Source organism: Aegilops tauschii, chromosome 4 (assembly GCF_002575655.3).
Source record: "Aegilops tauschii subsp. strangulata cultivar AL8/78 chromosome 4, Aet v6.0, whole genome shotgun sequence".
Lineage (NCBI taxonomy): Eukaryota > Viridiplantae > Streptophyta > Magnoliopsida > Poales > Poaceae > Aegilops > Aegilops tauschii.
Window position 1 is genome coordinate 495,045,428 of NC_053038.3, and position 15,629 is coordinate 495,061,056.

Genomic DNA, 15,629 nt, shown 5'->3' on the forward strand with positions numbered 1-15,629 from the left:
CATCCGGGGGAAGAAGTTTTGACTCCCAAGCTAATGTGTGTACGCGGATGAGTAGTTAAATCTGAAAAGAAAAGGTGATTGTTTTACAAAACATGCTTGTGTATTCTACTTGTATGTAACTCTTAATGAAGTAATAACGTTCCACGTGCTCTAGATGAAAGAAAAAAAACAGTCTACAATGAAAGGCTATTTCTCAAGTTTTGAGTGTGGGTGGATCCTATTCACCGAATACTGCGCAATCACGCACCTTGACAAGAGTTGCGCTGATATAACGGGCCAACCAAATTTTCGGTTGTAGTGTATGTTTGCCACCATGGTGGAAAGGTTCTGTTCAAGAACCTTCCCTGAATTTTTTTGGGCCTGTGTTTTTGGGTCTTTTCGGTGTTATTTTTTTCTATTTTTATTTTTCACTTTTTCCCTTTTGTCATTTTAAAAGTCACAACTATTTTTTGAATTTGCGAATATTTCTAAAATTCATGAACATTTTTCAAATTCATAAATAATTTTTGAAATCATGAACATTTTTCAAATTCACAAATGTTTTTGAATTCATGTTTTATTCCAAATTCACGAAGATATTTTTGAATTTGCTGGCATTTTTTAATTCAGGAACACTTTTTAATACACAAAATTTCAAATTCACGAAAAGTTTTTCAAAATTGTGCATATCTTACGAATTCAACAACATTATTTTGAATTCATAAATAAGTTTTGAGTTGGCGAACATTTTTCAAATTCATGATTTTTTTCCAGTATTGTGATTTATTTAATTCCTGAATATTTTTAGAATTTAAGAACATTTTTCAAAATTTGTATATTTGTGAATTTGTAAACATTTAAAAACTTGATGGCACTTTATTAGTTTAAAGCATGGATTCTAAATTCCGAGTCTCTTCGTGTGTGTGGGCGAAGAGAGCTATAAATAGCTCATAGGGTGAAGGAGGCTCCGGCCAGAATCGGTTGTCGTGGGGATGAAATAAATAAAGCTACGAAGCGCAAATAATATAGTGGCACGTGGCAAAGGGGCTCTTCAGCGTGGAAAGTTCCTGCAGAGGCCGAGCTCCATTGAGCTTTTTATTTTTCTTTCAACGAAACACTTTTTCTACATCTCAAAAAAATCTTTAAAAAATATACATGTATACATATATTTATAGAATATATGTACAAAATTCATGAACATATTCATATGTGATGTACACAAAAAAAGGTAAATGCACATATTAAAATGGGCTTTTACTGGTTGTATTGGGCCAGATATTTGTCTTTATTGGGTAGCATGCAAATAATCAAATTAGTTGATGAATTTTTTTTCTTCCCTCAAAAAAAAAAGTTGATGGATTTTTTTTGCGAGAAAGTTGATGAAATTTTACACATACTTGAATACTATGCATATGTGTTTGTATTAAAGAAAATGACATTTTTGAAACTTCTAAATATATTTAGATTTTTTTTTTGAAAAAAGAGCTCCAGTGCCGTTCTCCTCTTCAGCAGAGATATAAATAGCACGGCGGTCCCCAAAATAATTTTAAAAAATAGCACGGCGCACAGTACACGACATTGCCCCGGCCTGTGGTCACATCGCACTGTGGCACTGCGCGCACGTACGTGCGGCCATCTCGCCCAGTATCGGACCCCCACCTAACTCCTATAGGGCGTCCGGTCATACAGCGCCGCGTTAATGGCGCTGACGGCGACACGCAGCATCACCTACGTACGGCCGTGTTCCGGGCGGGCGTACGATCACGGTTGCCGTCGTCGCCGTGGGCGTGGCCCGGGGGACAATGGGACGGACTCCCTCACCCACAAAACCGGGCGAAACGCACGGCGCGTGACCCCGGGGTACGTAAAAAAGGGTGTCCAGCCCAGCGCACGGAGCACGTACGCAATGATCGGAAAAGCGCCCAGCTCTCAGCGAATCCGGCAAAACGTCTCCATCCTGGCAATTTCAAGCTATGCATCACTCGTTATCACCCAAGGATATGCTTTTGGAAGTTAACCCGCTGTAAGCTTCCGTCACACACCGGGTTGTTTAATCCCGGCTCGGCTGTCAGTGCACATGAGGGCATTTTATTTTCATTCTTGTCTATTTATTTTTTTAAATGTACCCCCACGTGCTCCATTGAGGAAACCCTTTGGTGGCTCTAGCTACTCATTGCCAGGAGGTACAAGAAGAGGATCGGCAGGCCGACGGCGCGGCTGATGAATTGGTGGTTTTGCTTTCCTTGTACGGATGAGTTGTTAATTGCGGCAGTGGTGACACGACATGGTGGAGTGGAGTTGCCCGTGCGTTGTGCGTGCCAGGTAACCATCACCGTATAAAAATGCGAAAGCTATATGGAAAAGAAACTTCTCGCGGTTGGATGGTTAGAGAGACTCTAATATCTCAGTCCACAAGAGTTTAAGTCCTGATGCTCGCATTTATTTCAGAATTTTCGGTGATGCACATTCAGTGGGAGGAGACGTTTCCGTCGACGACGAGGTGCCTACGGTGACTTCGTAAATTTCAGGATGATATGTCGGCTCAGTCTTTCGGAGGTGCCCCTAGGCCTAGGGGTTAGGGTGTGTGTGCGTTCATAGCGGTGAGTGTATGCGCGTGTATATGAGCTATACCTGGCAATACCTCGGGCCGGGCCGGGCCTAGCCAAGCCCGACGCAAAAAACCCAGGCCCGGCCCAGCCATCAGGCCTGGTTTTTGGGCCCAAGCCTGGCCCGCACGTGTAAAAGCCCGCCGAGCCCCTTCAGGAAAACGCGAAAACGACGGGCCCGGTCCCGGCCTGGCCTTCGGGCTCAAAATCTAGGCCCGGACCCGATCCGAGAGCAACGCCGGGCCGGGCCGGGCTGCCCATAGCCAGGACTAATATGAGCGTTTGCGTTTGTACTGTGTTAAAAAAAATAGATATAGACTCTTTTTTTTTGCGGGAAATAGATATAGACTCAGCTAAAAAAAAACTTCCCGCAAAAAAAACATATGGAAAAGAAACGTAAAAGGTTTAGTACAAAACACTGCTCGGAAAAACAGATGAGGAAACAGTCTTGCATCCATCGAACCGGTGACTGGCCTGGCCAGACCAGACCAGGTCGCGGTAGACCCGAGAAAATACTGATGCCGCGTTGACAGTCTGATGTTGCACCAAAAATCCAACCCTTGGTGGTGAACAAAGAATGGCGTTGAGATACAGGCGACCAAGGAATCGGGTGTCGTACGTAACATAACGTAGTACAGCTTTCGTTGGTTTCTCAAGACCGGAAGTACCAAAATCATTAATTAAACCCGTTAAGCTACGTATGAAAGGGCGGCCAACCAGCTATGCCACGTGACATAAGCAGATTGGCCATGGTGAGAAAGCTTTTGAAAAAAAATAAAGGTGTGGATTATTTTTTAAATGTATATTTTTTCTTTTTAGATGGAGGTGAGGACCTCTGGTATTTTTTAAATGAAGGGTTATGCAAAGTGACACTCACTGGTAGGCTGCGGTGGTAGTAATTTTTTTTAACTTTTTTAGAAGATTTTTTTTAAGATGTTTTTTTAGACGGAGGCGAGGACTCTATGTAATTTTTTAAAATGGAAACATGCGCGCAGTAACCTCACAAGCGGCGTTACAGGGTGGCGCCCCAACCACTAGTTCATTTCCAAAGTAGAGCAATCGATGCCCTTGTACGGGACAAACCGTCGGTCTCGGGTGCCGGTGGCCCGACGCTTTCGAAAGCAAGGAGAAGTTGCCCCGATGGAAAGAGATGGAACGGTTGCCGGATGCACGGGAGTTTGCCGATGGGCCTTAAAGCATCTACAGCCGGACCCTTCAAACTCTTCTTAAACGCTTGAGCGGGCCGTCTGGTCACTGTCCGCGCACGTTTTTACAATCCAGACGGACGCTTCAGACGGGTCTCAAACTCTCAAACGCCCAGACTGACCGGCACCTCCCATATCCAGTCCAAATATGGGGTGGACCGGGCACGGCTGGGCGCGTCTGCCTGACAAGCCCGGCCCACCACCGACCCCACGGATGTCCCACAAAAAAACCCATTGGGCTCATCGCTCTGAAACTCTAGCTCACTCACTCTCCTCTCTCACTCAGTCCTCAACTCTTCCCGCACCGATTTCGATCGGGTCCGGCAAAATGTCGAGCTCCGGCAGGCGCTCCGACGACGAGCTGGATCTGGAGTATGAGCTATCCCTCCGCATCGCCTTCGAGCGATCCAAGGTGGAGACCGGGGGCAGCTCCGGATCTGCAGCCTCGCCGCAGCTTCCCCGTCGGCACAGCTCAGACGCTGGCGCTGGCCCCTCCCGGCTCGGGGGCAGCTCCGACGGGTGGCCTGCGCAATTCGCGCCTCCCCTACTGTTAGGGAACGTAGTAATTTCAAAAAAAATCCTACGCACACGCAAGATCATGGTGGTGCATAGCAACGAGCGGGAGAGTGTTGTCCACGTACCCTCGTAGACCGTAAGCGGAAGCGTTTTATCAACGTGGTTGATGTAGTCGTACGTCTTCACGATCCGACCGATCCAAGTACCGAACGCACGGCACCTCCGAGTTCAGCACACGTTCAGCTCGGTGACGTCCCACGAACTCACGATCCAGCAGAGTGTCGAGGGAGAGTTTCGTCAGCACGACGGCGTGATGACGGTGATGATGAAGCTACCGGCGCAGGGCTTCGCCTAAGCACTACAATGATATGACCGAGATGGATTATGGTGGAGGAGGCACCGCACACGGCTAAGAGATCAATGATCAACTTGTGTGTCTATGGGGTACCCCTGGCCACGTATATAAAGGATGGAGGGAGGAGGAGGCCGGCCCTCATAGGGCGCGCCCAAAGTGTGGAGTCCTACTAGGACTTCCTAGTCCTAGTAGGATTCCACCTCCCACATGGAATAGGAAAAGGGGAAGGGAGAAGGAGAAGGAAGGAAGGGGGCGCCCCCTTTCCTAGTCCAATTCGGACCAGTCCATGGGGAAGGGGCGCGGCCACCCTTGAGGGCTTTCTCTCCTTTCCCGTATGGCCCATTAAGGCCCAATACGAATTCCCGTAACTCTCCGGTACTCCAAAAATACCCGAATCATTCGGAACCTTTCCGATGTCCGAATATAGCCTTCCAATATATCGATCTTTACGTCTCGACCATTTCGAGACTCCTCCTCATGTCCCACATCTCATCCGGGATTCCGAACAAACTTCGGTCATCAAATCACATAACTCGTAAAACAAACCGTCACAGAACGTTAAGCGTGCGGACCCTACGGGTTCGAGAACTATGTAGACATGACCGAGACACGTCTCCGGTCAATAACCAATAGCGGAACCTGGATGCTCATATTGGCTCCTACATATTCTACGAAGAACTTTATCGGTCAAACCGCATAACAACATACGTTGTTCCCTTTGTCATCGGTATGTTACTTGCCCGAGATTCGATCGTCGGTATCTCAATACCTAGTTCAATCTCGTTACCGGCAAGTCTCTTTACTTGTTCCGTAATGCATCATCCCGCAACTAACTCATTAGTCACACTGCTTGCAAGGCTTATAGTGATGTGCATTACCGAGAGGGCCCAGAGATACCTCTCCGACAATCGGAGTGACAAATCCTAATCTCGATCTATACCAACTCAACAAGTACCATCGGAGACACCTGTAGAGCACCTTTATAATCACCCAGTTATGTTGTGACGTTTGGTAGCACACAAAGTGTTCCTCCGGTATTCGGGAGTTGCATAATCTCATAGTCATAGGAACATGTATAAGTCATGAAGAAAGTAATAGCAACATACTAAATGATCAAGTGCTAAGCTAACGGAATGGGTCAAGTCAATCACGTTAATCAAATAACAACTCATGCCTATGGCTAGGAAACTTATCCATCTTTGATTCAACAAGCTAGTCAAGTAGAGACATACTAGTGACACTTTGTTTGTCTATGTATTCACACATGTACTAAGTTTCCGGTTAATACAATTCTAGCATGAATAATAAACATTTATCATGAAATAAGGAAATAAATAATAAATTTATTATTGCCTCTAGGGCATATTTCCTTCAGTCTCCCACTTGCACTAGAGTCAATAATCTAGTTCACATCGCCATGTGATTTAACACCAATAGTTCACATCACCATGTGATTAAAACCCATAGTTCACATCGTCATGTGACCAACACTCAAAGGATTTACTAGAGTCAGCAATCTAATTCACATTGTCATGCGATTAACACCCAAAGAGTACAAAGGTGTGATCATGTTTTGCTTGTGAGAGAAGTTTAGTCAACGGGTCTGCCAAATTCAGATCCGTATGTATATTGCAAATTTCTATGTCAACAATGCTCTACACGGAGCTACTCTAGCTAATTGCTCCCACTTTCAATACGTATCCAGATTGAGATTTAGAGTCATCCGGATCAGTGCCAAAACTTGCATCGACGTAACTCTTTATGATGAACTTTTTGTCACCTCCATAACCGAGAAACATATCCTTATTCCACTAAGGATAATTTTGACCAATGTCCAGTGATCTACTCCTAGATCACTATTGTACTCGCTTGCCAAACTCAGGGTAAGGTATACAATAGGTCTGGTACACAGCATGGCATACTTTATAGAACCTATGGTTGAGGCATAGGGAATGACTTTCATTCTCTCTCTATCTTCTGCCATGGTCGGGTTTTGAGTCTTACTCAACTTCACACCTTGCAACACAGGCAAGAACTCTTTCTTTGACTGTTCCATTTTGAACTACTTCAAAAACTTGTCAAGGTATGTACTTATTGAAAAAACTTATCAAGCGTCTTGATCTATCTCTATAGATCTTGATGCTCAATATGTAAGTAGCTTCACCGAGGTCTTTCTTTGAAAAACTCCTTTTAAACACTCCTTTATGCTTTCCAGAAAATTCTACATCATTTCCGATCAACAATATGTCACTCGCATATACTTATCAGAAAGGCTGTAGTGCTCCCACTCACTTTCTTGTAAATACAGGCTTTACCGCAAGTCTGTATAAAACTATATGCCTTGATCAACTCATCAAAGCATATATTCCAACTCTGAGATGCTTGCACCAGTCCATAGATGGATCGCTGGAGCTTGCACACTTTGCTAGCACCTTTAGGATTGACAAAACCTTCTTGTTGTATCATATACAACTCTTCTTTAAGAAATCCATTAAGGAATGCAGTTTTGACATCCATTTGCCAGATTTCATCAAATGTGGCAATTGCTAACATGATTCGGACAGACTTAAGCATCGCTACGAGTGAGAAAATCTCATCGTAGTCAACACCTTGAACTTGTCGAAAACCTTTTTGCGACAATTCAAGCTTTGTAGATAGTAACACTACTATCAGCGTCCGTCTTCCTCTTGAAGATCCATTTATTCTTAATGGCTTGCCGATCATTGGGCAAGTCAACCAAAGTCCATACTTTGTTCTCATACGTGGATCCCATCTCAGATTTCATGGCCTTAAACCATTCTGCGGAATCTGGGCTCATCATCGCTTCCTCATAGTTCGTAGGTTCGTCATGCTCAAGTAACATGACCTCCAGAACAGGATTACCGTACCACTCTGGTGCGGACCGTACTCTGGTTGACCTACGAGGTTCGGTAGTAACTTGATCTGAAGTTTCATGATCATCATCATTAATCTTCCTCACTAATTGGTGTAGGCATCACTGGAACTGATTTCTGTGATGAACTATTTTCCAATTCGGGAGAAGGTACAATTACCTCATCAAGTTCTACTTTCCTCCCACTCACTTTTTTCGAGAGAAACTCCTTCTCTAGAAAGGATCCATTCTTAGCAATGAATATCTTGCCTTCGTATCTGTGATAGAAGGTGTACCCAACAGTCTTCTTTGGGTATCCTATGAAGACTCATTTCTTCGATTTGGGTTGAAGCTTATCAGGTTGAAGCTTTTTCACATAAGCATCGCAGCCCCAAACTTTAAGAAACAACAACTTTGGTTTCTTGCCAAACCACAGTTCATATGGCGTCGTCTCAACGGATTTAGATGGTGCACTATTTAACGTGAATGCAGCTGTCTCTAATGCATAACCCCAAAACGATAGTGGTAAATCGGTAAGAGACATCATAAATCGCACCATATCTAATAAAATGCGGTTACGATGTTCGGACACACCATTACGCTGTGGTGTTCCAGGTGGCGTGAGTTGCGAAACTATTCCGCATTGTTTCAAATGAAGACCAAACTCGTAACTCAAATATTCTCCTCCACGATCAGATCGTATAAACTTTATTTTCTTGTTACGACGATTTTCCACTTCACTCTGAAATTCTTTGAACTTTTTAAATGTTTCAGACTTATGTTTCATCAAGAAGATATACCCATATCTGCTCAAATCATCTGTGAAGGTCAGAAAATAATGATACCTGCCACGAGCCTTAATACTCATCGGACCGCATACATCGATATGTATTATTTCCAAAAAGTCAGTAGCCCATTCCATTGTTCCGGAGAACGGAGTTTTAGTCATCTTACCCATGACATGGTTCGCAAGCATCAAATGATTCATAATCAAGTGATTCCAAAAGCCCATCAGCATGGAGTTTTTTCATACGCTTTACACCAATATGACCTAAACGGCAGTGCCACAAATAAGTTGCACTATCGTTATTAACTTTGCATCTTTTGGCTTCAATATTATGAATATGTGTATCACTTCGATCGAGATCCAACAAACTATTTTCATTGGGTGTATGACCATCGAAGGTTTTATTCTTATAAACAGAATAACAATTATTCTCTGATTTTAAATGAATAAACGTATTGCAATAAACATGATCAAATCATATTCATGCTTAACGCAAACACCAAATAACATTTATTTAGGTTCAACACTAATCCCGAAAGTATAGGTAGTGTGCGATGATGATCATATCAATCTTGGAACCACTTCCAACACACATCGTCACTTCACCCTTAACTAGTCTTTGTTCATTCTGCAACTCCTGTTTCGAGTTACTACTCTTAGCAACTGAACCAGTATCAAATGCCGAGGGGTTGCTATAAACACTAGTAAAGTACACATCAATAACATGTATATCAAATATACCTTTGTTCACTTTGCCATCCTTCTGATCCGCCAAATACTTGGGGCAGTTCCGCTTCCAGTGACCAGTTCCTTTGCAGTAGAAGCACTTAGTCTCAGGCTTAGGTCCAGACTTGGGCTTCTTCACTTGAGTAGCAACTTACTTGTCGTTCTTCTTGAAGTTCCCCTTCTTCCCTTTGCCCTTTTTCTTGAAACTAGTGATCTTTTCAACCATCAACACTTGATGTTTTTCTTGATTTCTACCTTCGCCGATTTTAGCATCACGAAGAGCTTGGGAATTGTTTCCGTCATCCCTTGCATATTATAGTTCATCACGAAGTTCTAGTAACTTGGTGATAGTGACTAAAGAACTTTGTCAATTACTATCTTATCTGAAAGATTAACTCCCACTTAATTGAAGCAATTGTAGTACCCAGACAATCTGAGCACATGCTCACTGGTTGAGCTATTCTCCTCCATCTTGTAGGCATAGTACTGTCAGAGGTCTCATACCTCTCGACACGGGCATGAGTATGAAATACCAATTTCAACTCTTGGAACATCTTATATGCTTCGTGGCGTTCAAAACATTTTTGAAGTCCCGGTTCTAAGCCGTAAAGCATGGTGCACTAAACTATCAAGTAGTTATCATACCGAGCTTTTGTCAAAGCGTTCATAACGTCTGCATCTGCTCCTGCAATAGGTCTGTCACCTAGCGGTGCATCAATGACATAATTCTTCTGTGCAGCAATGGGGAAAATCCTCAGATCATGGACCAAGTCTGCATCATTGCTACTATCATCTTTCAACTTATATTTCTCTAGGAACATATAAAAATAAACGGGGAGCTACATCGCGAGCTATTGATCTACAACATAGATATGCTAATACTACCAGGACTAAGTTCATGATAAATTAAAGTTCAATTAATCATATTACTTAAGAACTCCCACTTAGATAGACATCCCTCTAGTCATCTAAATGATCACCTGGTCCAAATCAACTAAGCCATGTCCGATCATCACGTGAGAGGGAGTAGTTTTCAATGGTGAACATCACTATGTTGATCATATCTACTATATGATCCATGCTCGACCTTTCGGTATCCAGTGTTCCGAGGCCGTATCTGCATATGCTAGGCTCGTCAAGTTTAACCCGAGTATTCCGCATGTGCAAAACTGGCTTGCACACGTTGTATGTGAACGTAGAGCTTATCTCACCCGATCATCACGTGGTGTCTCGGCATGACGAACTGTCACAACGGTGCATACTCAGGGAGAACACTTATACCTTGAAATTTAGTGAGAGATCATCTTATAATGCTACCGCCGAACTAAGCAAAATAAGATGCATAAAGGATAAACATCACATGCAATCAATATAAGTGATATGATATGGCCATCGTCATCTTGTGCCTTTGATCTCCATCTTCAAAGCACCGTCATGATCACCATCGTCACCGGCGCGACACCTTGATCTCCATCGTAGCATCGTTGTCGTCTCGCCAACTATTGCTTCTACGACTATCGCTACCGCTTAGTGATAAAGTAAAGCAATTACATGGCGATTGCATTTCATAAAATAAAGCGACAACCATATGGCTCCAGCTAGTTGCCGATAAATCCGTTACAAAACATGATCATCTCATACAATAAAATTTAGCATCATGTCTTGACCATATCACATCACAACATGCCCTGCAAAAACAAGTTAGACGTCCTCTACATTGTTGTTGCAAGTTTTACGTGGCTGCTACGGGCTGAGCAAGAACCGTTCTTACCTACGCATCAAAACCACAACGATATTTCGTCAAGTATGTGTTGTTTTAACCTTCAACAAGGACCGGGCGTAGCCACACTCGATTCAACTAAAGTTGGAGAAGCTGACACCCGCCAGCCACCTGTGTGCAAAGCACGTTGGTAAAACCAGTCACACGTAAGCGTACGCGTAATGTCGGTCCGGGCCGCTTCATCCAACAATACCGCCGAATTAAAGTATGACATGCTGGTAAGCAGTATGACTAGTATCGCCCACAACTCACTTGTGTTCTACTCGTGCATATAACATCTACGCATAAACCTGGCTCGGATGCCACTGTTGGGGAACGTAGTAATTTCAAAAAAATCCCTACGCACACGCAAGATCATGGTGGTGCATAGCAACGAGCGGGAGAGTGTTGTCCACGTACCCTCGTAGACCATAAGCGGAAGCGTTTTATCAACGCGGTTGATGTAGTCGTACGTCTTCACGATCCGACCGATCCAAGTACCGAACGCACGGCACCTCCGAGTTCAGCACACGTTCAACTCGGTGACGTCCCACGAACTCACGATCCAGCAAAGTGTCGAGGGAGAGTTTCGTCAGCACGACGGCGTGATGACGGTGACGATGAAGCTACCGGCGCAGGGCTTCGCCTAAGCACTGCAATGATATGACCGAGGTGGATTATGGTGGAGGGGGGCACCGCACACGGCTAAGAGATCAATGATCAACTTGTGTGTCTATGGGGTGCCCCCAGGCCACGTATATAAAGGATGGAGGGAGGAGGAGGCCGGCCCTCATAGGGCGCGCCCAAAGTGTGGAGTCCTACTAGGACTCACTAGTCCTAGTAGGATTCCACCTCCCACATGGATTAGGAAAAGGGGAAGGGAGAAGGAGAAGGAAGGAAGGGGCGCCCCCTTTCCCTAGCCCAATTCGGACCAGTCCATGGGGAAGGGGCGCGGCCACCCTTGAGGCCTTTCTCTCCTTTCCCGTATGGCCCATTAAGGCCCAATACGAATTCCCGTAACTCTTCGGTACTCCGAAAAATACCCGAATCACTCGAAACCTTTCCGATGTCCAAATATAGCCTTCCAATATATCGATATTTACGTCTTGACCATTTCGAGACTCCTCGTCATGTCCCCGATCTCATCCGGGATTCCGAACAAACTTCGGTCATCAAATCACATAACTCATAAAACAAACCGTCACAGAATGTTAAGCGTGCGGACCCTACGGGTTCGACAACTATGTAGACATGACCGAGACACGTCTGCGGTCAATAACCAATAGCGGAACCTGGATGCTTATATTGGCTCCTACATATTCTACGAAGATCTTTTTCGGTTAAACCGCATAACAACATATGTTGTTCCCTTTGTCATCGGTATGTTACTTGCCCGAGATTCGATCGTCGGTATCTCAATACCTAGTTCAATCTCGTTACCGGCAAGTCTCTTTACTTGTTCCGTAATGCATCATCCCGCAACTAACTCATTAGTCACACTGCTTGCAAGGCTTATAGTGATGCGTATTACCGAGAGGGCCCAGAGATACCTCTCCGACAATCGGAGTGACAAATCCTAATCTCGATCTATGCCAACTCAACAAGTACCATCGGAGACACCTGTAGAGCACCTTTATAATCACCCAGTTACGTTGTGACATTTGGTAGCACACAAAGTGTTCCTCCGGTATTCGGGAGTTGCATAATCTCATAGTCATAGGAACATGTATAAGTCATGAAGAAAGTAATAGCAACATACTAAACGATCAAGTGCTAAGCTAACGGAATGGGTCAAGTCAATCACATCATTCTCTAATGATGTGATCCCGTTAATCAAATGACAACTCATGTCTATGGCTAGGAAACTTAACCATCTTTGATTCAACAAGCTAGTTAAGTAGAGGCATAGTAGTGACACTCTGTTTGTCTATGTATTCACACATGTACTAATTTTCCGGTTAATACAATTTTAGCATGAATAATAAACATTTATCATGAAATAAGGAAATAAATAATAACTTTATTATTGCCTGTAGGGCATATTTCCTTCACCTACGCCGTACCCTAACCCCGCCGGCAGCTGCTTCCCCTCGTGGGCAGCGGTGGGTGCTTGTGCCCGCTCCGCCGGCCCGGACGCGCACGCCGTCCACCGCGAGAGGCAGCGGCCAAGGGAGAGGGATGCTGCGGAGAGTTCTGTCCGCCGCAGCGTTGGGTTACCGGCGGATCCCGACGAGGACAAGCGGCTCCTCGCGTGGGTCTACCGCCGATCGCTTACGACGGCGGAGACGGACGCTCGACGGCTCCGTCGGATGAACGCGAAGGTTCTCCGGCTTGCCATCGAGCAGTACGAGCGGGAGGCGAAGGAGAAGGCGACGGAGGCGGCTCGGCTGGCCAAGCTCAGGCGCCAGCAGGACCGGGTCGTCCAGCGCCTCGAGGGCCTCGTCATCGTCTCCTCCTCGTCCGACGAATTGGACGACCTCCACCAGTCGCCGCCGGCTACAGCTACGCCGGCGATCAGAAGGGGAAAGGGCCGGCCCGAAAGTGGTGAGATGTAGTATAAAGTTGTCCGTCGTTTATGTGAACTTTGGTGGACCTTTGAATAGCCGTTTGTGATCTTTTGGTGAACTATTGTGCTATCCTATGTCCGATTCTATGTCCGGTCAGCTGATCTACGTAGTTTGATTGACGTTACATGATTTAGTATGAATATATGGGTTCGGATATGAGATACACGGATGTGGATGACGCGATTTGATAAGTGCGCGGTCAGTGTCCGCGGACGCGCCCGGACGCGTCCGCGGACGTTTGATGGGCTGCATTTGGCAAGTCCGGCTGTAGATATTCTTAGTCCAACTCCGACACTATGCACCAAAACGAACACATCGAATGTCCGTAGACAATGATAGGTAGCCGGTCATCCAATTTGATGCCTCTTAGTGCATCTACAACCGGGCGCCTGAAACCAGTCTCAAACACCCGGGCGGGCGGACCGGTCACTGACCGATAAAGAAAAAGACCCACCCGGATGCCTCAAACTGGCCTCAAATGCCCAGGTTGTCTGCTCAAAAAACTCCAAACCAAAATCCTGGCTCACTTCACTCTCCTCTCTCACTCCGTCTCTTCTTCTCCCCTCTCCGATTAGGATCGATTCGACGGCTCCGACGAGGATGTCGAGCTCCGGCAGCCGCTCCGACAACGACATCGACGTCGACCAGGAGCTGGCCCTCCGCATTGCGCTGGAGCGGTCCAATGTGGACAAGGGGGCAGCTCCGGATCTACCCATCGTCGCTCCCGCGCCGGCGCAGCACAGACGACAGAGCTTGCCCCTCCCGGCCCGCGCATAGCTCCGTGAGGGTTGCACAGTCTATGCCGCCCCAACGCCGTCCCCTTTCCCCGCCGGCCACTGCTCCGCAAAGGCAGTGGTGGGTGCTAGTGCCCGCTCTGCTGGCCCGGACACGCACGCCAGAATCGAAGGCGCACGGCGCCCGCCGTGAGAGGTAGCAGGCAAGGGAGAGGGAAGCGTGGAGCAATTCGTGCGCCGCCGCTGCGGGTTGCCGGCGGAACCTGACGAGGATGAGCAGCTCCTTGCTTGGGTCTACCGACGGTCGCTAATGACGGCGGAGGTGGACGCTCGCCATCTACAAAGGAAGAACGCGAAGGCGCTCTGGCTTGCCATTAAGCAGTCAGAGTGTGAGGCGACAGAGGCAGCGGCGGAGCCGACTCGGGTGGCCAAGCTCAAGCGGCAACAGGACAGGACTGTCCGACGGATGAAGGGGATCACCGTCCTCTCCAACTCTTCTTTCGACGACGATGGCGATGATCACGACTCCAACACCTCCGACTCCGACGATTAACCACTTGCCGACGGACGCCTACAGCTGCGCCGGCGACCGGAAGGGTAAGGGCCCAGCGAGGAAGTGGTGAATCTCCGCCGTCTCCGTCGTTAATTTCTAGATGTTTAGTACTGTAGTTAGAACCTGCCCTCGTGTGTGTGGATTATGTGAACTTTGACTAGCTTTTGAAGATCCTTTGGTGATCTTTTAGTGATCGGAATATGCATATCTATGTCTGTTTCATAGTCCGTGTGATGATCCATGTACCTTTTATTCACGTTGCATGCTTAGTATGAATATATCATCTGTGGAGGACGCTAATTAAGGAGTGCAGGAGTGCCCGCGGATGCGCCCGGACGCGTCCGCGGGCGTTTGAGGGGCCGAATTTGATGACCGCGGCTGTACATGCTCTTAGGGATCGCGGCAGCCCCGATCAATCGCCGCTATGCACTTGCGGCGCATCCGCTCGGTTGCCTCCTTGAGGGGCCTTGTTGTCTTCCTATGCCACGCGCAATAGTCGAGCGCGGACTTCGGCCCATGCTGCCCACCGCTTGCCCTTGTCGACAAGGTGTTGGGCCAAGTGCTCGAACTCGGTCGACCTCACATTGTATAGCAGGTAGCTGATCAGGAATCGGCGGCGGACAGACGTATGCATGATGGTCCTGCACCGATCCTCAGCCCAGGCCAACGCGAGGTCAGGGTTGGCGAGCACCCAATCCGACGCCACATCCGATGTCTCAAACGCCAAACGTCGTGCCTCCTTGGTTGCCACCTTGTCGGCCGCCATCATGATGTGCAAGGACGTGGCACTGCTGCCATGACTGAGGTGGTGAAGGAGGCGGCCGCACGAGTTGGCAATCATCGGGGAGGGCGCCTCCTCTTCCTTCTTCATGGTGATTGGGCGCCACTGGTTCCCGGACTATTGGCGGGGCGGGGATGACGGCGCCACAACCTTCCCGCCCCATAAAATGATGCATGGGGACGCCGACTA